The sequence below is a fragment of the Perca fluviatilis genome, chromosome 12, assembly GCF_010015445.1.
Source record: "Perca fluviatilis chromosome 12, GENO_Pfluv_1.0, whole genome shotgun sequence".
Taxonomy (NCBI): Eukaryota; Metazoa; Chordata; class Actinopteri; order Perciformes; family Percidae; genus Perca; species Perca fluviatilis.
In genome coordinates, this window is record NC_053123.1 from 6,831,664 (window position 1) to 6,854,829 (window position 23,166).

Below are 23,166 nucleotides of genomic sequence, written 5' to 3' on the forward strand. Positions count from 1 at the left end.
CGGTGAATATAGTAAGGGTATAGCTGTGAACGTAGCAGTGTAGTGTGTGTACAGTTTAGGCTGTTTGCCTCTGAATAGATGCAATAATTCCTCAAGACCCAAGCCAAGTTCCATTTGTTGATTAAAGTGCAGGGGGTTAGCCCCGACGTTAGCAACAAGCTTAAGCGGTCCAGGCTCACTAATGTAAGGTGGGCTGACCTTTTAAGGTGGATCGGCTGTTCTCATTTTAGTGACAAGCTGCTCAGCTGAACTTAATGGGAGCAGTTGTTAGACCAGGCATTTGTGGCAATTATATTTACAGGAAACTCAGGAACCAATTTAACCTTTATTACTGAAAAAAATGAAATAACTTGACTTTTGATAAGCAGTTTCCTATTGATGAAATCCCTATTGAAGTATACTGTACATTATCAACACATGGGTTTGTCAGGATCAATACATTTTGAAGCAAACTAGACTCTCCAACCACTGCCTTTCAATCAGAACAGAGCAACCCATCAATCATTTTGCTCATAGTGTGTGCAAGCGATGACATTAATAAGGTGTGTCTGACCGAAAAGGGATCCCAAAAGTCTCCCAGGTCTTTTCTTCCAGGTCATGTGACCTGTGGCGGGCAGCCTTCCAACAGAATGGGGAGACGGGACGTCTGGCCGATGCACCTTAACAGATCACAGGGTTAAGACATAAAAAACATGGTCAATTGTACAGTAGTAACATGACAGGGTTTTTGGTATTAGCTGACTCCGATAAAATATTGTGCCGTGGTGCAAGAGCCATTCAGATTCTTCTGTTTTCTCTAAGTTGTATTAATTTCATGCAATCAAACACTCAAGTAGCTTATGAATTTAGTAGAATTGAATAGTTTAGTGATTAAGTGAATTTTAATTAGCCTGTGGGAATCTTTGGCTAAGGCTTCCTAAAAAGGGAACTATACGCTCATTTTCAAAATGTATTTAATCCCTATGGTTGTGCCTATTTATTGTCTAAATAGGACACGGAGCTCCAGACTTTATACTTGATGACATCAACCGTTAGAGGCTTACTTCTCTGGTTTCTGTCTTTAAGAGAGTAGCTCATTTTCACAAATAGGGATTGACTTCTTTCCTCTGCCATGGAAATGACATTAACGTTGTGTGCCCCTTTTAACCTATAGGCTATATTATAGATTAATGTGCTTGATAAGTCAGGGAGCCGACAATTGCATTGACATATATACTTAAAGGCGTGGAGTGTGGAGAGCATAAAAGTGATCCGTGTGGATTGTGATACAGGCTGTATATCTTTCAAAAACCGTGGAATCTTCTGAATCAAATTCAACCCAACCACCACCTACCTTGCTGCGCCTGCCCAGCAGAAGCGTATTAAGATCAAATAAATTGTGGAAGTGGATTCAGCTGATCTGTTGGAGAGTGAAAAATACTGCATGAAAAGCAAGACTGAATATGTGAAAGCACACCATGCACTCCTCTGCCGTTAGAATGAGTTATTACTAATTAATTAAGTAATTATACTGTGTGAAGTGAATACATGAAGGGTTCAATTTTTAATATGGATCATATTAGTCTGAGTGATCAGTAGACGTTGTGCTAATGTTTCTTACATTGTGCAGTTGAGTTGTTGACAGACAGCGGTCAGGGGGAGGAGAGGAGAGGAATTCCTGTGAATGAGATTCATTTATTAGTTTTGGTGTCGGTGTGACTTAAAGAGGAATGGTCTGCCCATGCCCCACTGAGTCTCAGTCATTCCCAGCCACACCCAGCTGTACAACACACACACACACACACACACACACACACACACACACACACACACACACACACACACACACACACACACACACACAGACACAGGGTTTGACCTAGTGTGCGCTGCCGAGCCACTTTTCTTTTAAAAGGGACCACTGCCCTCTGTTGGTGCTTCACATGAAAAACACCATTCAGTTTGAAGGAAGTTTAATTTTCAAAGAATGACTGGCTGCAGGCGTTTTTTTCTGAACACAGGTTAATGAGAAAAGATATAAGAAAAGTAAGATGATAAATGCTTCTGCGACCATGAACTTCTTACTTGTGAAGATGATTAGAATTAGGAAAGTCTTTAAGTTTTGACGTGTTGGTTAAGGAAAACTAGCAAGGTAATGCCATCATCCTGGGCTTTAGGAAACGTAAAGCCATTTGTACATTTACTCTGGCATTTTTAAAGATGGAATGATACATCGATAAAAAGAATCAGCAGATTAATTGATCATGAAATTGAAGTGGGCTGAGGCCTAAGATTTTCATTGCAAACAATTACTTCTGTTAATTGTTGTGCACATGACAAATAAAGAACCTTTAAACTAATCGCTGCAGCCCTACTGAACTGCATTTTTCAGGGAACACAAACCGGCTTCTAAATAATGACTCAGGAGTCTGTCGTATAGACACTGACCAGTCCACACACAATCACGGACTAACTTATTTTAATTTTATGTATTAATAAATAATAGAACTAGTATGATAAGGACACTGCTTACGTTTCTGAAGTAATTTGCTATATACTTGAAGCATTCGTCTGGAAATGCACACAAAAAAGATCTAATGTAGAAAGGTATTTGAAGTGCTTCTCAGAATTAAGTACTAGGTTAATATATGCTAGTCTCCTCAGGGCCTTTAATAGTTTTAGAATAGTTATAATATGCGTATATCATACATCATGAGCAAAAGACCTCAAATAATCTACAATTAACACACACACACACACACACACACACACACACACACACACACACACACACACACACACACACACACACACACACACACACACACACGTACGCGCTAAGATTATTCTCAGAAGCGTGGTGGCGATCTCATCTCCACTTAGCTTTAGCGCTGCACCGAGGGCTGGGTGGGGGGTGGGGGGTGTGGAAGTCCCCAGAGGTGAAACTCTATTAGCACGCAGCATGAAAGTCAATGAAAAGGACCCCAGTGTGCTCCAGCCCCCTGACAGTATTAATGTTTAATGATATCTAAAAAGGCTAATACTCATCCCCCCTCTTTTCACTTTTGCTTTTATCCTCCTCATTAAATATCCTCACAATATCATTACCTTCTCAGATTAGAGCGCTGACCCCGTCTGCTGAAGGACTTGCCCTTCACTGATAGTGAACACATCTCTCTCTCTTTGTGTCTCCCTCTCTCTCGCACTCACTTGCACGCCCGTGAACACGGACACACACAGACACACACTCACTCACACAAAAAAGATTAAAGTAGCATTCAAGATTTGTTCGGGGGGAGGCAGCAGAGCGCTGTGTATTGGAATATGGATGTGGAAGATAATGCCTTGTGTGCACACAGAAAATTACCTTTACAGCTTATACCAAGTGTATAAGAATGCATACCTCTGTGCCTATGTACGTGTTAAATATGTTATAACTGTGTCTTGTTTCAGCTTGGCCAGGGGATTCATAAAATGCTAATGGACCAGCGGTGGGACTCCCCTACCAGGCACCAGTGCCACCATGGAGCGTTCACATCTATGCGTGAGGAGGGATCTCAGCGAGGCCTGTTCAGCTGCAACTACAGGTCAGGGAATCAGACAGGTGTTTTTTTCTTTTTTCGTTTTCATATGCGTTAATTACAGAAACCAAAAAGAGAAGTAAAACTATTAAAAATGAACATCAGACACATTCAGCAAAGACTGTGACTCATCATAATTTGAATATTAGCTCCAGTATTTATTTGAAAAGCCACCCAAGATCGTTATCAAAGGATCCATTTTGGGACATTCGTGTGTGTGAGGATTTAGCCAGACTAAGACACGAATGTGGATGAGTTATGGGAAGGAAGCAGGTGAAACTTGTTGGGCGTATGTGCTGGGTGAGCAGCGTTCACTAGAAGGCACCACAGCAACACCCTGTGCATAACATCGCCTTATTTATCACTATTTTCCAGCAGACGCTCTGTCAGTCAAATGTTTTTTTTAAATTGGGAGCCCACATTCATTCATTCATTCATTCATTCATTCATTCATTCTAAACATTACTTGAGGTTTATTCAAAACGTTTTTGGACTTTTGTTGGAAAGTCAGTTAGAACAAAGGCAAGGGCCAAGCACAAAGTAGACCAGAAATAACAGTCGAGCAGCATTCTACCAATAAGATTTTAATTTTGAGACATTATTGTTAGGAACGGACAATTTAATTTGATTGGAATCCATTTGTTTTGAAATGATCATTTTCATTCTACATTATTTCACAAAAAATCTTTTTTCTTTTTTTCAGTATTCAATCAGTATTGCGATGCAAAATGTCCAAAATATGATGTGTCCATTCCAATGCAGCTTTGGACTGTGCAATCAAATGTGGCTTCAATAATTTAAATTAGCTCCATTTTCATTGAAGGCAAGCAGATGAACTCATTTTGGATTTCATAATTTCTCCTCTAAATGTTCAAAAGAAACCTCTGTCCTCTGCAGTAATGTGAACATTGCAGCCTCGAGACACATGGTCAAATTTGACATTCATGCAAGATTTAAAATACACAGCTACAACTGGTAGCAGCTTTAATTCACTCAATATTTGATATGCATTTATTATAAAATATCATTTTTATATCCATTACTTCAAGTTTTGTCGTTATGGAAACAGTTCAGATGTGACCGCAGATAGGACACTACAAAATTGTATCTGCTACAGATTTATAGAAAGGACCCCTCTCCCCTCCAAGTTGTTTGGAGACAAGGATTTTTAAAATTGAATGTTGATGACCATATGTTCCTATTCCCTTATATTAATGTTTCTCCCAACAAAAAGGAAACCCCTCAAACTCACTCTACACAGAGCTACAGCTGTATGCTGAGGTATTATTATTGTTAGATAATGTACTCTGGTTGTCCTATTTGGATGAGAAGGCAAATAGTGAAATTATTACCCACATTTTCTGTTGTAAATTACAGTTTTCGACTGTTCACCTTTGACCTCCAACTATAGATGTGTGGGCACATTGTTTCACTGGGCAATGGAGGGATTGTTATAAACATATATGGGGCTACCACTTCCCGTTTCAGCTCTAAATAAAGTGGTTTAGATCAATGGTTCTCAACCTAGGGATCGCCAGATAGTTGGGGAGAAAATAAAAATAGACATATTTTAGACAGGGTAACTGTTTTTACATTACTGTGTGATGTTTGGTAAATTTCATGTCTTCTATTCAGAGCTTCATTTGTAAATCAGGAGGTCATGGAACACAGAAAGGGTGCTGTTCTGCACTGTTCTCAACACCAACCTCATTATTCTGGTGGTTGCGACTCGAAAAGGTTGAGAACCACTGGTTTAGATTAGGGATGGACCAATACCGTTTCTAATACCAAGTACCAATACCCATCCCATACCAGAGCTCCCTTTTTTTCCCAAATTTAAAATCTGTAACTCACTGCATGGTTGGGCTGGGTATCGTTCAAAAATGTTCAATACCGGTACCAATTCCATGACTTCGATACTGGTTATTTTTTAAAAAAAATGTTTTTCCAGCTCCTACTACGTGAGCCCCATCTCTGTGCGTAACATAGTTTTGTAACGTCAGACAACCAATCACCAACATTATTAGATCTTGGTAGAAGCATGCTGCATGCTTATTGGCTCACTGTTATTGATGAGATTTGCTCCTTAGGTATTGAAATTTGGTATGCAATGACAAGGCATTTTCTGACACGCGATACTAAGGAGGTACATCGGGTCGGTGCCTATAAAGTATTGAATTTGGTACCCAGCCCTACTGCATGGCACTCGTTGAAATGGTTTTTAGGTAATGTGAGGCCAGATGTAGCACTAAAAACTGAGTTGTGGGCTCACAGTGACAAGTTGCAAGTGGATTTGTTGTGTCATTGCCGAAACCAGATTCTCTTCATAATGTGAGTATTGGGGTCAATACCGGTCCAGTGTTGTGTTTGAGAGTTCCATCCCTCATTTAGATTATTCTAGATCCAAAGAGTTTTTATTTTGGAGTGGAGGGGGGTGGGGGGGTCTGAGACCAGGTGCTAATACGGCACCGTTGCCTTAACGACCGTTATTTATCGGACCGAATAGCAACGCGGATTTCGGTGCCTTATTTAGGTGCCACTTCAATGCCTGTGCTTCTCTCTGATGCTCCGAAAACAGACGTTAGTTAACACTACACTCGGCAGCAGGTAACGTTAGCCTAACGTTTGCTAGCAGCTGGAGTAAACACGGTTAAAATGCTGATAGCTAAACGGTGTAAAAGTGTTTCGTATTTCACTGGAGAGGATTCCAACACCAGACTGTAGCTGCCGTTGTCTGAAAAACACAGACTCAGCCTCGCCAGCCTCGTGGTGCATTCAAAGTAATTGTAAAATACCTTGTTCCCATCCAGTGGTTGTTTTTGTCATTAACAGGAATTTACTGGTGAAATAAGTTATTGTTCTAAGTTGTTATTCAATTTTTAATAAATCATTTAATTTTGAATATATATATATATATATATATATATATATATATATATATATATATATATATATATATATATATACACACCACACTAGCCGCTCGCTGAGGCTGTATTTAGGCACAGCGGTGCTTTGAGCCAAATGCTAATGTCTGCATACTCACATGGTCAAAATGACAATGCTAACATGCTGATGGTAAGCAGGTAAGCTATAATGTTTTCCATGTCCAACATCTTAATTTAGCATGCTACTATTTGCTAATTAGCACAAAAACACAGCAAAGTACAGCTGAAGCTGATGGTTCTGCAGGTAGTTGGTCGTAAACCAACATATCTGACAAATTACAAGTTTGACCTGATGGTACAGTAGCACTAGATAAAAAGTCTGTGGATCATCAAAGTGATTACAATCTATCCTGAGGGGGGCATGAATGTCTATTCCAAATTGGGTGGTAATCCATCCAATAGTTGTTGAGATACTTAAGCCTGGATCAATGTGGTGGACCAACGTTTGATTTTTGGAACCATAATCCTTTGCAGTTATTGACTGACAGAGTTCTCTGACCTAAAGACATCTGCAAACATTTGGGTATCTTCTCTGGTAATGCTCTGCCACGCCTGTACTTCCATCTTCACTTCTTCTTCTTGGCAAAATCCTTCAGGGGCTTTTGGCCTTAGTCTGGTCCTCAGCAAGTGAAACGCGTACAATAACCAGGTGGATTGAGATCATATGTGTGATGTGGCAGGTGAAGACAGTGGTCCTCATTTATCAACCTAACGTAGAAACCAGCGCAGAAATCCTCTTACGACAGGCTTCACGTGTGGTTCATGAAACATTCGTATCACACCAATCACAGCTGGAAACAATCGTAATTTAAATATCACGCCCCAATATATTCTCGGTTGCGAGGCCTCGTCCCTACAATTTACGACATGGCGAGACAAAATCTGGCTAAGAAGCGTCACTTTTCAGAGGTGTAGATTGAAACCCTGATATCTCAGGTTCATTTGCACTAACGTGTGTACTATTTGGCAGCCTGAAAACTGTTATTAAAGGCTGTACAAAGAATGCGGAATGGAAAGTGTTGCCGCATTAAATTGGACTCCAGCTGAAGTTTATTTAATTTATACATCCTTGACATACAGTGAGGAAAATAAGTATTTGAACACCCTGCTATTTTGCAAGTTCTCCCACTTGGAAATCATGGAGGGGTCTGAAATTGTCATTGTAGGTGCATGTCCACTGTGAGAGACATAATCAAAAAAAAAATTCCAGAAATCACAATGTATGATTTGTTTTTAATTATTTATTTGTATGATACAGCTGCAAATAAGTATTTGAACACCTGTCTATCAGCTAGAATTCTGACGCTCAAAGACCTGTTAGTCTGCCTTTAAAATGTCCACCTCCACTCCATTTATTATCCTAAATTAGATGCACCTGTTTGAGGTCGTTAGCTGCATAAAGACACCTGTCCACTCCATACAATCAGTAAGAATCCAACTACTAACATGGCCAAGACCAAAGAGCTGTCCAAAGACACTAGAGACAAAATTGTACACTTCCACAAAGCTGGAAAGGGCTACGGGGAAATTGCCAAGCAGCTTGGTGAAAAAAGGTCCACTGTTGGAGCAATCATTAGAAAATGGAAGAAGCTAAACATGACCGTCAATCTCCCTCGGACTGGGGCTCCATGCAAGATCTCACCTCGTGGGGTCTCAATGATCCTAAGAAAGGTGAGAAATCAGCCCAGGACTACAGGGGAGGAGCTGGTCAATGACCTGAAAAGAGCTGGGACCACAGTTTCCAAGGTTACTGTTGGTAATACACTAAGACGTCATGGTTTGAAATCATGCATGGCACGGAAGGTTCCCTTGCTTAAACCAGCACATGTCAAGGCCCGTCTTAAAGGGGTGATAGAATGATTATATAGGGTATTTCATTAGGTCTCCTAATGGGGTATGTAACATTAGTTGGGCTGAAAATGGCCTGGTTGATATTTTATTGGCCCTTATGCATCCCTGTGTTTTGGCCCCATTTGTAACAAGAGCTTTTCTTCCAAATATGGTATGGTCATGAATATTTAGATGAGCTGCGCGCTGATTGGTTGAGCCTTAGCCCCGTACACACACGTAGAGACGCGCGCTGATTGGTTGAGCGACTTGCCATACACACGCATTAGAGGTCGCGTGCTGATTGGTTGAGCGAATCCCCAATACACACACATTAGAAACACGACAGAATCTCATATTCCAGACACTGCAATGTTTCCTTACCAAATTCACTTCTGAGACTTTTTTTATGCAACTATCAACTATATAAAGCTGAAATATGGGCCGTTTTATGAAAATGGATGGCTAATTGCAAATTTGGTAAAACTGTGTGTCGGAGTTCAGCTGCCTGTGTTGCTGCCTCGCCGCCCGGCCTGCCTTCCTCCACAGACCCCGGCCTGCTGTGAGCTCGATTGAGCTCCGGCAGCCCACAGCACCTCATACCCGCGCAAAGTCACCGTTTGGGCTAATGGACTAGCTACCAAACACCGCTGCCCTGACAGAGCTCCAGGGCCTGCATCTCCTCTCTTCCTGCTAGCTAAATGGCCCGTGTGTGAGAGCGCGGTCAGCGAGCTTGGTACACCAGCAATCTCTTACCACATGTTACACACATGTCACGCCACTTAGCTATACAACATATACCTAAATGTTTTATAAAGCTAACAACTGTGTCCGATTTCAAGTTAATGAATATTTGTGAGCTGTAAGGGTTTCGTTAGCTGCGACTGTCCCTTCAATCCTATGTGTACAGATTGCGGCTAGTTAGCTTCATTTTTGGTCAGAGTTCGAGTATATTTACAGTTTGAATTCCGTCACGCCACTTATACAACATCTAACTAAATGTTTTATTAAGCTAACAACGGTGTCCGATTTCAAGTTAATGAATTTTTGTGAATTCCAGAGGAATTCTAAGAGGAGGCTAGCTAGCTCTCATTGATAGAGCTCCATCCAGCCGCAGGCTCTATCAATGAGACTCACGGACAAGCGGCGTTTATTTCCCCAATCGTTTGTTTAAATAACTCAACACATTATAATTACACACATTAAAAGAGTAACTGGAACCTGTGGTAAGAGAATGATGGCGTAACAAGCTGGCTGACCGCGCTTTCACTCACATAGACCGGGCATTTAGCTAGCAGGAAGAGGGGAATGGCAGGCCCTGGAGCTCTGTCAGAGCAGCGGCGTTTCGTAGTTCATTAGCCCAAAACGGTAACTTTACTCGGGTATGGAGTGCTGTGGGCTGCCAGTCGTGACGGAGCTCAATCGAGCTCACAGCAGGCCGGGGTCTGTGAAGGAAGACAGGCCCGGCGGCGAGGCAGCAACACAGGCAGCACCGGCCTCTGAAGTCCGACACACAGTCGGACAAAATTTGCAATTAGACATCAATTTTCGTAAAACGGCCCATATTTGACCTCTACTGATTTCTCGCATAAAAAAGTCTCAGAAGTGAATTTAATGGTAAAATAGCATATGAACAATGTATACATTTTCTGAGATCTGCACGACCTAGATTCAGAAGACTAACTGATCTCAGGTCAGTTGTGTAGCCTATGTAAATGTTGGGGCGTGACCGTTCTCTTAATACACCCACGGCTGTGACAAAGGTTCCGGATTTTGAGATGCTTACGCAAGCAACTAGCTTTGTTGAGATTTGCCCGTTTTCAGCGGCAGTTTCAAAATATGAGATTTTCATAGTAAAGGGGTGTCAATGGGATTTTGAGCTTATATGTATGTCCTATTTACCCACCGAACTGTCGTTATTCAACTATGACAGGGTAAAATCGGTTTTGCATTCTATCACCCCTTAAAGTTTGCCAATGACCATTTGGATGATCCAGAGGAGTCATGGGAGAAAGTCATGTGGTCAGATGAGACCAAAATAGAACTTTTTGGTCATAATTCCACTAACCGTGTTTGGAGGAAGAAGAATGATGAGTACCATCCCAAGAACACCATCCCTACTGTGAAGCATGGGGGTGGTAGCATCATGCTTTGGGGGTGTTTTTCTGCACATGGGACAGGGCGACTGCACTGTATTAAGGAGAGGATGACCGGGGCCATGTATTGCGAGATTTTGGGGAACAACCTCCTTCCCTCAGTTAGAGCATTGAAGATGGGTCGAGGCTGGGTCTTCCAGCATGACAATGACCCGAAGCACACAGCCAGGATAACCAAGGAGTGACTCTGTAAGAAGCATATCAAGGTTCTGGCATGGCCTAGCCAGTCTCCAGACCTTAACCCAATAGAGAATCTTTGCAGGGAGCTCAAACTCCGTGTTCCTCAGCGACAGCCCAGAAACCTGACTGATCTAGAGAAGATCTGTGTGGAGGAGTGGGCCAAAATCCCTCCTGCCGTGTGTGCAAACCTGGTGAAAAACTACAGGAAACGTTTGACCTCTGTAATTGCAAACAAAGGCTACTGTACCAAATATTAACATTGATTTTCTCAGGTGTTCAAATACTTATTTGCAGCTTTATCATACAAATAAATAGTTAAAAAATCATACATTGTGATTTCTGGATTATTTTTTTTTAGATTATGTCTCTCACAGTGGACATGCACCTACGATGACAATTTCAGACCCCTCCATGATTTCTAAGTGGGAGAACTTGCAAAATAGCAGGGTGTTCAAATACTTATTTTCCTCACTGTATGTGTGCTATAGTCCTAATAGTAATATACAGGTTTATATTGCAATCTCTTACACCTACACATAGGTGTACCTAGCCTGGCAACCGTGAGCTGTGAGGGAGAGCGCGTGTCCTCCGCCCCCCGTGCTGGACCACCACCTCTGTCTCCAGAGGGGCTGGAAAAACAAGCCGAAATATGTTGGTCAGTGGCAGAAATACATTTTTCACTTGTGGCCATTAACGACACTATAAAAGAGAAACAAAAACCTGAAGAATAAATAAAGATTTTGTGCATCGTCATGTTTCCTGTATTGAGTATCATTGCCAAACATAACACTATACCTTTTTAAAAGCGAGGAATAATATCCGGTCTCCTTCGTATAGCCCCGAGTTGGGGCTGTGCTGGACACTGCTCTCTGGGCATAGGGTCATCTGGCTCCATCACTACATTTATGGCACCCAGTTTTCCTGCGAAATGTTGTGCAGAATCCCACAGGCTAAAACAATGTTGCAGACTTTTTCTGGCGTGTATAGTAGGGTGCACTGTTGTACACGGAGCATAGAGGTCTTCTAAAAGAGCCAGATCTGCCACTGCCGATAAGTGATCAACTGATGACTTCTCCTGTTAAAGTGATTTATATGCTGCACGGCAAGTCCACACTGACTCGAAAACTTGCGCACACGAGTTTAAAGTTGACGTGAGATTTGATCGTAGCCTCCGCTCACGTCCATATTGATAAATGCCGAGCTTTGCGTGGAAATGACCGTATGCCGGTTTTACGCTTGTTTTCTGTCGTTAGTACGTTTCGTAAATGAGGGCCAGTGTCTGCATGTTTAGGATCATTGTCCTGAGGTGTCAGTGAATTTCCTTGTGAATAATCACATTTTTAAAAGCTGCTTAACACTAGCACCGCCAGACATTTTAAGGGTGCTATAACTGCCAAGCGTCATTTGCGCTGTGTCGTTAAGTGTAGTCAACAGTCAACACAACGTCTCGGGTTTCTGTAAGAAACTCCTGCAAATCAATCGTATAAGCAGGGCATGAAACAAATGCTGAAACATTGTAATCAATTTCAGCATTTATATTTGTCTGTCCATTTGGTGCTCAATGCGTCTTTTCAGTTCAACAACAAGCATCAATTCCATTTATTTATTTATTTTTTTCAGTTCAATGCCGTCGTCTATGGTGGTTCTAGTGTTAACTGTGGTATTTTTTTACATGGAGCATTAACATAGTCACCATGAAGCAGGGCATTTAAAAACACAGATTTTCTCTCTCCAACACACAAACGTGTACAGGAAAAGAACCACAAATGCACCAGTGAGCATGTAGCACACAGCAATACATTCTCAAGGACACACACAATCACACAGTGCGAGTAGGCAATAGTCAGAGGAAGTGCTTATGCCTACAAACATACTCAGGAGGGGCTGCACAGCACTTAAGTGGTCACTTTCACACACAAAGGCCAATCACAGGAGCTTAGCTGGCCCCATCAAGCTTTTTAGCAAATGCTGCCGCGCTGAAATGGCTTGTTTTGTTAACCCTGTGTGCTACTGACGGAAATGTAGTTCCATCACTCTCACAAGTCTGTGTTGTGGCAAATGCTTTGCTCTGAAGTCATTTGGAGGGAGACCATTCATTGTGTGTAAGATGACAAGGCCTTGTCATTTGTGAGGAGGGATTAGTCATGCTGTGTTTATTGGAAAGTGTGAATCAGCTCTCTTGACTGCTGCGTTTAAGGGATTTTTGCTTCTGAGGTGTTTTTGTCAGAGTTGCCAAACGCTTACACTGTAAGAGAACAGCATATGCAAACTTCAGCATCAAGCAAACTCTACAAATATCACACACAGGTCTGGGTAACTCCACTAATTTCCCGATTCAATGCCGATTCACAAGGTTTCGATTTGATTTCGTGCCGATTCGGGATATTTCAGTTGCAAAACCAGTTTTGCTCGGATGTTAAAGAGATTCTACAATGGTACAAGGTTCCCTCTAACCTGGTGCATTATTAATAGTATCAATGTTTGCATTTGATTGATTGAATTGACCCCAAAGCTTTACATTAAAGGTTTTAGTGAACGCAGATCCATCACAACAGTTCAGCCAGACGAGTTAGGCCAGTCCAAGCTTTCTTATTGCAGTTCCACATATAACCATTTTGAAACTATATTTTATCTCCTTTCCCCATTACTGTACATTAATATTGTATTGAATAATGTATAACTTAGATGCTGCTTATGGTTTATTAAAGCATGCTGTGGTTTCATTTATCGATACAGCATACAGTATGAATTTAAATTATATCAAATTACAAAGAGTGAAACTGACCTTTTTATTTAATTAAATATGGCATGATTCAAACAGCAGCCACCCTGCCCTCCATTACACTTAACTTGTGTTTAGCACCGGTCTGTGTTGAAAGATGTTTTAGAATCTCGGTGGGGCTACTTGGTTACATACAGGTTAGATGGGGGAAATGTGTCCTGGTGATAGTAGATGCAGTTGATCAGGTCACACATGATATTTCAATATCATCTGTACTACTTTAAAAATATTTAAATGAAAGTGTATGCAGATTTGATTTACATTAGTTACTTTTTGTCAAAGGAAGAAGCATTTCATTGAAACATGTTATAATGCTATCTATTGAGTGATCACAGAGAACAATGGTTCCGGTGTGACCATCCAGGCACATTGCAAGGTATGAGGAGGAGGAAGACTGCTTCCTCGGTTCTAGGTTGCTGCTCCGCTGCACAGAGCATCAATGTATGATGGATGGATGTGTTTGCATAATCCTCAATTAAACAGAGAGCTAATTTTCATTTTGTTAGATATCCCTTCTTTGACCCTGCCCCATTTTGTGTGTGTGTGTGTGTGTGTGTGTGTGTGTGTGATGTGTGATGTGTGATGTGTCCATGCGTCCATGCTGTGCATGCACGTGTGCAAGGCCATTTTTTTTTCTGTCTGTGTGTATTGCACGCTTGCACGAGTTGCAGGGAAAGGGTAAAAAGCAATCGGCCAGGCTTCAACTGGAGATGGAATTGCCAGTTGTATATCCTGACGCCGGACATATTTATGGCCAGAGAGGCTTTTCTTTCTGCCTGCTCATCACAGCCGCTGTCGGGGGGTGAACTGTGTGTGTGCAGGCTGCGTTTGTGCCGTGTACATGTGTTGATAATACGGGACCTTGTGCATGTGCATACTGTATGCGTAGTCACATATCATGTTATGAGTGTGCGTGTGCTTTGCAGTGTGTCCAGTGTCCTGTATATGCAATGCAGTTTGAGAGAGAAGTCACTGAGAGAGTAAACAGTTGTATCAATACAGATTTCTAATTTGCTTTATTAGCATGATCATAAGTACAGTGTGGCCCAAGCATGTTGTACAAGGTTTACACTCTAAATATACCAATGCAGGATGTTCATGGCTTGAACATTGTGATACACAATAAAAGGGAAGGACTTACTATGGTATTGTAGGCTTTGACAGCTGTAGGGTGGACAATTGTTTCTTTCACAAATATTTTCACTATTAGATTTTAGATAAATAATCATCAGTAATGTGGATATAATGACTAAGTGGATAACGGCAATTAAGAGAACAACAGTCTGGTAAGTTCAGAAAATGACATACCTTTACTGTAATGCAGCCTTTAAAACAGGGGTTGGCAACCTTTTTGATATGAAGTGCCTTTTTCAAAATTTCTTGTTTATTAGTGTGCCATGTCAACATTAAGTTTGATTATGCCCTCCCATCAAAATTTATATCCAGGGAATCTGTAATTTTATTCCATAGCAACATTTGATAACATTTATTTCCTATAATCGGGACATTGTAATTATATCTGGAGTATGATACAAGGCTGCCGTCCTTATGAAAACATCCACATCTGAGTTGAAATCATTAACCTTACCAACATTGCACCAATCTTGTTGTTATAATGGCAGTAAATGTCAAAGGACAATTAAGAGCAACAAACAGAAATATGAGAACTACAATAATGCTGCCATGCTTATGAAACATCCACATCTGAGTTGAAATCATTAATCTTGTCAGCAATACACTTAATATTTGGGTTGGTCTTTGCTGCATGTGGATGGAGATAGTTTTTTATACAGTCTTAAGATGGGGATACAGGTCAATCAAACGACCGTAAATAACAGGTCGCGCAGCTGTGAACGTTGTAATTTGGCATGCGGATGAGAGAGTGCTTCAGCATTTCAACCATGATTTTAACACATCAATAACTCTCTTGCACATATATTGCCAGCCATAGGCGCCGGTTTATGTTTTCCTCCGTGGGTGCTTCTTCAAAAAAAAGAAAATGTTTGCATTTCAGAACCTTAGGAAATGGACAGTGGCCGACACGAACTCACATGCCTATTAACTCAATAACAAAGCCGTAAAGTAGGCTATCTTTCAACTCAGGACAACGCCACTTCTCACAAATGCAGATAGGATTGGAGATGAGAAGTTTAACTGACCACCAACTACCGCTGACCTGACGGAGCACCACGACCGGCAGCTCGCCGTGCTCTGTACCCAGCGCACAGTAACCGATTCTGGGGTTTCAACCGCCATCAGCTTCTTTTATTATCTTTTAACAACTGTATACTACTATCCCTGTATGGATGTGATAGGATTTCTATCTTTGTTGTCTGTCTGGCTCAGGTTAAACTCTTTGTGAAACATGAACAAACACAAACAGTGAATGCCACAGAACTTTCTTTTATTATCCAGTTTGACAGTCAGTTATAACGGGAAAAGAACATGAATAAACTACTTTAAGGTAGACTTTCTTTAGGGCTTTATTACGTGGTATCGGATCGGTGCATAAACTCCAGTACTTCCCGTTACCAGCACTTTAGGCAGTATCGGACCATCTCTATTAATAACAACAAATCTGTCCATTTTAGTCTCACTCTGATTACTTTATGCACGCACTGTATAGTGGGGGGATGGAGGGGAGGTCACTAAAGAGGCGTTTTCATCTGAGAGACGCTGTGATTGGTGGATAGGATATGGAGCAGGGGACTGACAGCGACGTAACCAATCACACTATGACAGATGCTCCACTTAGCACCAACTACTGCAATGTTTAATTTTTAATGAATGTAGCCTACTGGCAGTCTGGCACACGTGGGTGCTCAGTATCGGCGCCATTGGTTAAGGTACCGCGTGCCCACGGTGGCACGCATGCCTAAGGTTGCCGACCCCTGCTTTAAAACCAGGAAAAGACAACACTTATGCCATATTATAATGTCACAATATCCAAAATCTAAGACGATATCTAGTCTCATATCACGATATCAATATAACATCGATATATTGCCCAGCCCTAGTTTATTATGTTATGTTCCTTTTCCCAGCAAAAAACAGGAATTCAGTCCACTTGAATCAGTGAAAAATCTTTGTTATACCTTGGGACACTCCGCCCAAAAGACTACGATGTAATTTCATGTCCATTGATTCGTAGAGGTTTGGCGGTGGAGTGTGTCAGGGGTTCAGACTGCATTTTCTAAACTTGTAAATAATGCCATCTACATTTTGGATGCCTAACCCTGAGAGATGTGACTTAAAAATGTCCAATGAAAGTCCAAGTCAAATTATGCAAAGCACAAATAAAGATATAAATATATGAGCAAACTGAGGCCTGTCAAGATAATTTTATGGGCCCTTACGTTGCTGTGTCTGATAAATTACAGTTCATACTGGTTATTCAAATCGGTTCATCCTTTGTGACATTCTGTAAGAATGAGCATCGAGACACAGAGCTTTGAATACAAATCACACATTTCTCAAAAAACAATGGACTATTTTGTATTCTGACACCTCATCCCATTTATCGAATGATTCACCTAAATATTTTCTGTAAATACGGTACCGCTGACGGCGACTATGTCACATCCGTTTCCAGCAAATGGAGCGAAAGCAGAAAAAGCCGAAAATCCCTGTTATGATCTTCTTTACAAATGAAATAAATGTCACACTGACTGACAATTAGTTTTCAGAAATGTCTCATGATATATTGTCTCTGAAAGTGTATTATTCACCTGTTGTTTTTGTTAAAGAAGGAAAAGAAAATCGCAATACTCAGTACTATCGAATCACATTAAATATAAACCGCAATACAAATCGAATGTATCATGAAAAAATCAAATTGGAGCAAAAGCATATGGTCCCAGCCATACTACATACTGTAAAAATGACCGATTGTTTTGTCTTAGAATACAGTATGGAACTGATTTGAATGGAGTATGTTTCCAATCACAGTGCTTGAGGAGACAGAATCTCTGGCTTTGAGTTGATCATCACACCTAAACCGTTCCCATCTCGGCCCAGTCCTGTTTTAAAAGTGAGCCGCAGTATCCCTAGCCAGCAGTTGGGGGTCACCCACAGCTTATTGTTGACTGCAAGCTGCACAGAGGAATCTTGTGTTATCAGCTGTGACAAGCAACTCATTCAATAAATAAAATTTCACCATCAGTTTATGCCACGATGGGCAGTCGATCACGGCCTGCTAAATCAATTTTACGAGCATTTCTTAGATTTACAGTCACAACGAGTCTGTTTCAAACTGGTATGACATGTTTGCTGCAAGCACGATGCTCTTGTCTGTGAACACATTTCTTACTGAGATGTGTTCTTTTATTTGTTCTCACTATTCATCACCTACCATTTATTTTTTAATTCAGATTCAACTGATGTTGCTCTTCTAACTGTTTAATCTGAAAATGTAAGATATGTAAGAGTTTTTCTTGTCTTCAATGAAGACTAAGGCACAAGTTAATGTAAATCTTAAAAAAAAAAAAGACCTCAAAGTTGTCCCCCATTATATAACTCTAATTGTAGTTAATCTTATTCCTCATTGCCATATGAGTAACATTAATGTATTGCCTGCAATGGAGATTATGAGCCTTATTAATCCTGCATACATATCCAGAAGAAGAGGTATACTGCCAAATCGCTCTCCTAATGTCCAGCCTGAGTATACATATCTCAGTTCCATATATTTCTGACGAAAGAGAAGTACAATTCTATAATGTGCCTTGTCTAACATATCCCAACTATATACACAGTCAGCCAAATTAGTTTCATGCATCATGAGACATGCCCCCCTCCCCTCCCCCATTTATGTGCATGAAAATTGCACAGCTGTTTTTCCCCTTACCAGTACAATTTATTTTCTCCAGAAAAAAACTGCCAGCTTTTAATAAATCTGATAAATTACCAGATGCAAACTGTTTACCAGTCAATTTTTCTGACAGGTTGTATTACCTGATTTTCTCCTTTTCATCAAGACATATTGCAAATGGGGCTTGATTGCTCCCCAAGGTGGCGACTTACAGATTTAATGATGTTGAACTAACTCAGCTTTCTTCTTATGGGAATTATTCTCACGCGAAGACGGTTGCTCCGTTTAGTTTCTTTCGCTCTCACTCGGATTCTCTCTGACACGCACAAAACCGATACACAAAGGAGACATTATTATTTCAGAATAGTCCCAACATTAACTATGATTACATGTTCATAAACTCATTTACATAGGAACAAGAACGAGTGACATGTTCATACACTCTATACAGTAAGTTGTTCACCTCTGTGGCCTGTGATCCCTTAAAACAAACCAATGCCTTTTTGTGATCCCTGATCATAAGATCCACACAGAATCATCACATCCAGTAAAAACCTTGTCTCACAGATCTCTAAAATGTCAACTTTTTAGAGACCGCTATGTTTTGGGATCATGTGTTTTTGATCCAGTTTAAAATATGGATATATAGACTGGCCCAGATCCAAAGCAAAAGGAAAATCCCCAGTATAGTGGAATTTTAAGGGCCAATTAAGGGATGTCACAATACCAGAAATTTAGTACTAGTTCATACCAATACCAGTGAAATTCCACGATTCTCGATACCCAATTTGATAACTGCAAACAAACCATAAATGCCATGTACTTCAACATGCATTCCTTTATAACGTGTATTTCAGGATAACGATAACAAGGATAACACTTTGGACACGTTGTCAGCAGGGTTAGACATTAACTTTTTTTTTGCTCACCAGCAACTGTAGCTAGTGGTTTTCCAAAGCTACTAGCCACTCAGCATTTTCACTAGCCACTATTTTGTAGAAAATAACGTCTTATTCGGTTTTATTTGAATAAAGTTATCAATGGTGTGCTACAATTAACTTGAAGAACCAGATTACTAACCCTTTTTAAATGTAAATGAGCACTGAAAACACCGAAATCAAGACTACATAAAATATAAATATCATCAAATATTCAGCTCTGATTAAATGTGTAAAGATCCTTTTTGTATGAAAACATGCAACCAAATAAGACACAGACATAAAAAAGAGTGGTGCAGGGGTGGAGAAGATTAGTTGAAAGTGATATGGAGCGCTCGCTTATCACTTACAGCAGCAGGCATGCGCCCTCGGTGACGGGAAGCAGAGCGCACCGACCAAATGTCCTGCTAAATGTTCCTGCTGCGGGCTCTCTCTGTACTTCTTCTACAAACCTATATCTTATACACTCTATGACCTATACAGATGCAGCTTTTGCCTCGGCTTGCCATGTTGAGTGTGCACGCTGAACGGAGCTCTGGGGGATGTTTTAAGGAATCGCGGCGGCTTGCTGGTCGGATGTGCCGTACGAGCCACCGTACTCCGGCTGTGGGCTTCCGCTGCACACTGGGTCACAGCTGTGTTCCAGTGTCGGGCAGTGGCACAGTACTCCAGCCACCCGGGTTACAATCTAAAGGCATGCCACCCGCCAAAGTGGCTAGTGAGAGTGACGGTGTTACCCACCACTGCTGATATCTACCCGCATTTGGCGGGTTGGCGGGTGCTAATGTCAAGCCCTAGTTGTCAGTGTTAGTGGGGGTTGTGTGTTGTTTTTTTCACATGAAAGCGGGCTGGTTAAAGTTAACTGACTTTATGCTGAGGTCTGCTGGAACAAGTACTAAGCACTAACGTTAAGGCCAACGTTAGGCTCTGGAGTCTATGTGAAATACTACGGAAGAGAGAAACCGTTTGGGAGTTCCAAGTGAACTAAAAGCTGTTGCCGTAGATATACTGTAAAGCCGGAGGTGACGTGTTACCAACACCAATAGCGTAAAACCACGAACAGGGATTGTAATCGTTTGTCTAAAAACATCGCTCCATAAGGCTAATAGTGTCCAAAACCTCCACCGGGTACCTCTATCGAACATATCGACGTATACCAGTTTATCTGCGATAAGCAAATGGTGATATGTCTAGCCAAAGAACAATTTTCCCTTTTGAGATTTTTTATATTTTCATACTTTCCTGAAAAAATGCAAAGCACACTTGGTAACCCATGAATAAAGGCACAACCCCCCCAAATTGTCTTGCAGGCCCCTGTGGCGTTCTGACCCTGAAGTTAAAAACCCCAATAGTTAAATGGTAGATAGCAGATGATAAAAGACTGTTTGATCCAACCACATTAATGAGGTCAGTAGCTAAGAAGACCTTTTAACAGCACTGGCGCTCTGATATACATGCAAATGAATGGAGCTGCACATCAAAAGTAGAATTGTCCAAATCCCCCAAAACCTTCATGCTACAATGACCAAATATTAGGAGTTCAATGTGCAGATTTACAAATACTGTAGTTACGCAGTTGGTGAAGATGTCAGTGTGTGATTTTCCACCTTACATAATAATAATAATAATAATAATAATAATAATAATAATAATAATAATAATAATTAACAAATTGAATTTATATAGCGCTTTTTAAGACTCAGTCGCTTTACAGGGAGACATGCATGTGATGTCTCAACAACTCCATGTGGAGCAATCATACAGCACTTAGCTTAAAGAGCCAATCATATGTAATACATAGTGTGTGTGTGTGTGTGTGTGTGTGTGTGTGTGTGTGTGTGTGTGTGTGTGTGTGTGTGTGTGTGTGTGTGTGTGTGTGTGTGTGTGTGGTGCTCTGCGCCTGCGTGTGCATGCATGTGCATGCGTATGTCAGGGGAAGCCTAATATCCTGCATGATTAAGCAGCATTTGACATCTTCACACCTTCTTTCCTTAACATAAAGACGACACTGAAACTCTTTGATGTTCCAGAGTCTTTAACCGCTTAATCCCAAAGAGGGAAAAAAATTAAGAACCTCCTGCATTTGAATTCGTTTTTGTAGTCTTCCACATTCTGTTGATTGTACGCGAACACACACACACACATACACACATTCATTTTTGACATGTATAGAGGCATGTATATAGTGATTTTGTAGCTTGACATCTAAGGATATTTGTGGATATTTCCCTAAGAATTTACTTAACCAGCAGAGATCCATTGAACCCTTCAAGCTAAATGTCCCCCAAATAATTGGACACACAAGGTTTGCACATGACAACAGCAATATGCTCATGTGTGGTAAAATGATTGCGGGGTAAGGGTAAGGGTGTCATTTTAAATCGAAATTGACCGAAATTAAGTCACGTCCGGTCGACTTGCCAAGCGGAAAAAAAACACACGTGTAGACTGCTCAAGGTAGCTCATTTCCTGATTGATTCTACCACCACTCCAGTGGAGGCGCTAATGAGCTAGAATTCTACACACACACAGTAGCAGAAGAAGACCAGCTACAAACACACACACAAACACACACACACACACACACACACACACACACACACACACACACACACACAACGGCGCATCAAGGGGGTAAGCTTTGCTTCAGAACTCGAACCTCCTATGGCGCCATTTTGATGCTACAAAGCCATCACCTCCCGTTAGCATTCCACTGACTAGCATTCATTTTGACGTCACTTGACAGCGAATAACTTTACATCTGAAGCGTTTAAAGACTCTATTTGTCCATTGTTTAGTTCGAAAGAAACACGACAACGTATATTCCATTACCTTGTATCTCACGTTATGGCTCCGTAGCAGACGTTTTTGTAAAAATAGGCTGATTGTGTCACATAGTAGAGGAATTACTGTATAGTACAGGATAAGCTTGCAGGCAGTTTTGACTTACGTGAGCTGTTTAGGTTTAATTACTAATGTTGACTAGCATTTTAGTTAGCAATAATTGGCCTGTGCCCATGTTATCTCCTTACATATACCTACACTCTCAGTCTCTGTAAGATTGGGAATGATTGAGATTTCTCTTGGCACAGCTACCAGAAAACTTCCAACATTCAGACACGTTGCTCACGTCACATCTATATTGTCTCTCTCAGTTGGAGGCTGAGCAGTAAAGCTGGCACATCACCGGAAAAGTGCTTCTAATATCCTTCACTGGTCTCCGTCCAGAGCAACGGGGTCTGTTGGTCCATTATATACTGTCTATGTGGAGCATACACCGATCGCACTCAGCTTGAGCAAATCGCTGCTGGCACGAATGAGGTAAAAAAAAAAAACCCGGAGTGAGTCGGTTCATTCTCCCGGTTCAGTGACACTGCTCGGGTTAATTAACCGGCTCTTCGGTCAGTTCGTCACCACTAGTGTTGAAGTGCTGCGTGTCAGTCAACCTCCTCTAACTTAGCTACAGCAAGTTGAAAGATAGCATGGCAACTGCAGATGCCGGAGACCCATCGACAGAACTTGAGCCTCCCTCCTCTTTCACTGAAGTCGCCGGTGTGGAAGTATTTTGGATTTCCAGTGAGTTATGTTGACAGCGTTTGCGTTGTCGACAAAAAAAAGCCACCGTTTGCAAGCTCTGCTATGTGCGTGCACCTTATTCTTCCACTGGCAGCACGATTAACATGGCATTAATCTGCGTGGTATATGCTCAACTGTTCGGAAATAGTTTGTTAAAACACTTAATTGTTCAGAGAAGACTATGGACATGGCTGTTTTATTGTTTGTTTTGTTGTGAACTTGAATGTCATCTTCTATGAAGAAGACTGCAGTTACATATATATATATATATATATATATATATAGAGCATAGAGCATAAAAGTCTAGTCTAAAAATGGCATAGCAACCTGTGCTTTAAAATAAATAAATGTAAAAATCGAGAATCGAAACCGTGACCTTAGAATCAAAA

The 23,166-nt window shown here is 41.1% G+C and overlaps 1 protein-coding gene across 7 annotated transcripts in view; it reads right to left on the minus strand.

Annotated features, from left to right (window-relative positions):
* pcbp3 (poly(rC) binding protein 3) overlaps positions 1 to 23,166 on the minus strand; it is an 88,767-nt gene that overhangs the window by 49,218 nt on the left and 16,383 nt on the right. For 5 of the 7 annotated variants that reach the window (XM_039817579.1, XM_039817578.1, XM_039817576.1 and 2 more), the window contains exons 2-4: positions 1,601 to 1,657; positions 1,334 to 1,399; positions 554 to 659 (exon numbers count right to left, since the gene is read on the minus strand). The gene's annotated coding sequence lies outside the window, so the exon portion shown is untranslated. Of the gene's footprint in view, positions 1 to 553; positions 660 to 1,333; positions 1,400 to 1,600; positions 1,658 to 3,087; positions 3,185 to 23,166 lie in introns of those variants that run through there. The other 2 variants (XM_039817572.1, XM_039817573.1) reach the window with 2 other exon arrangements.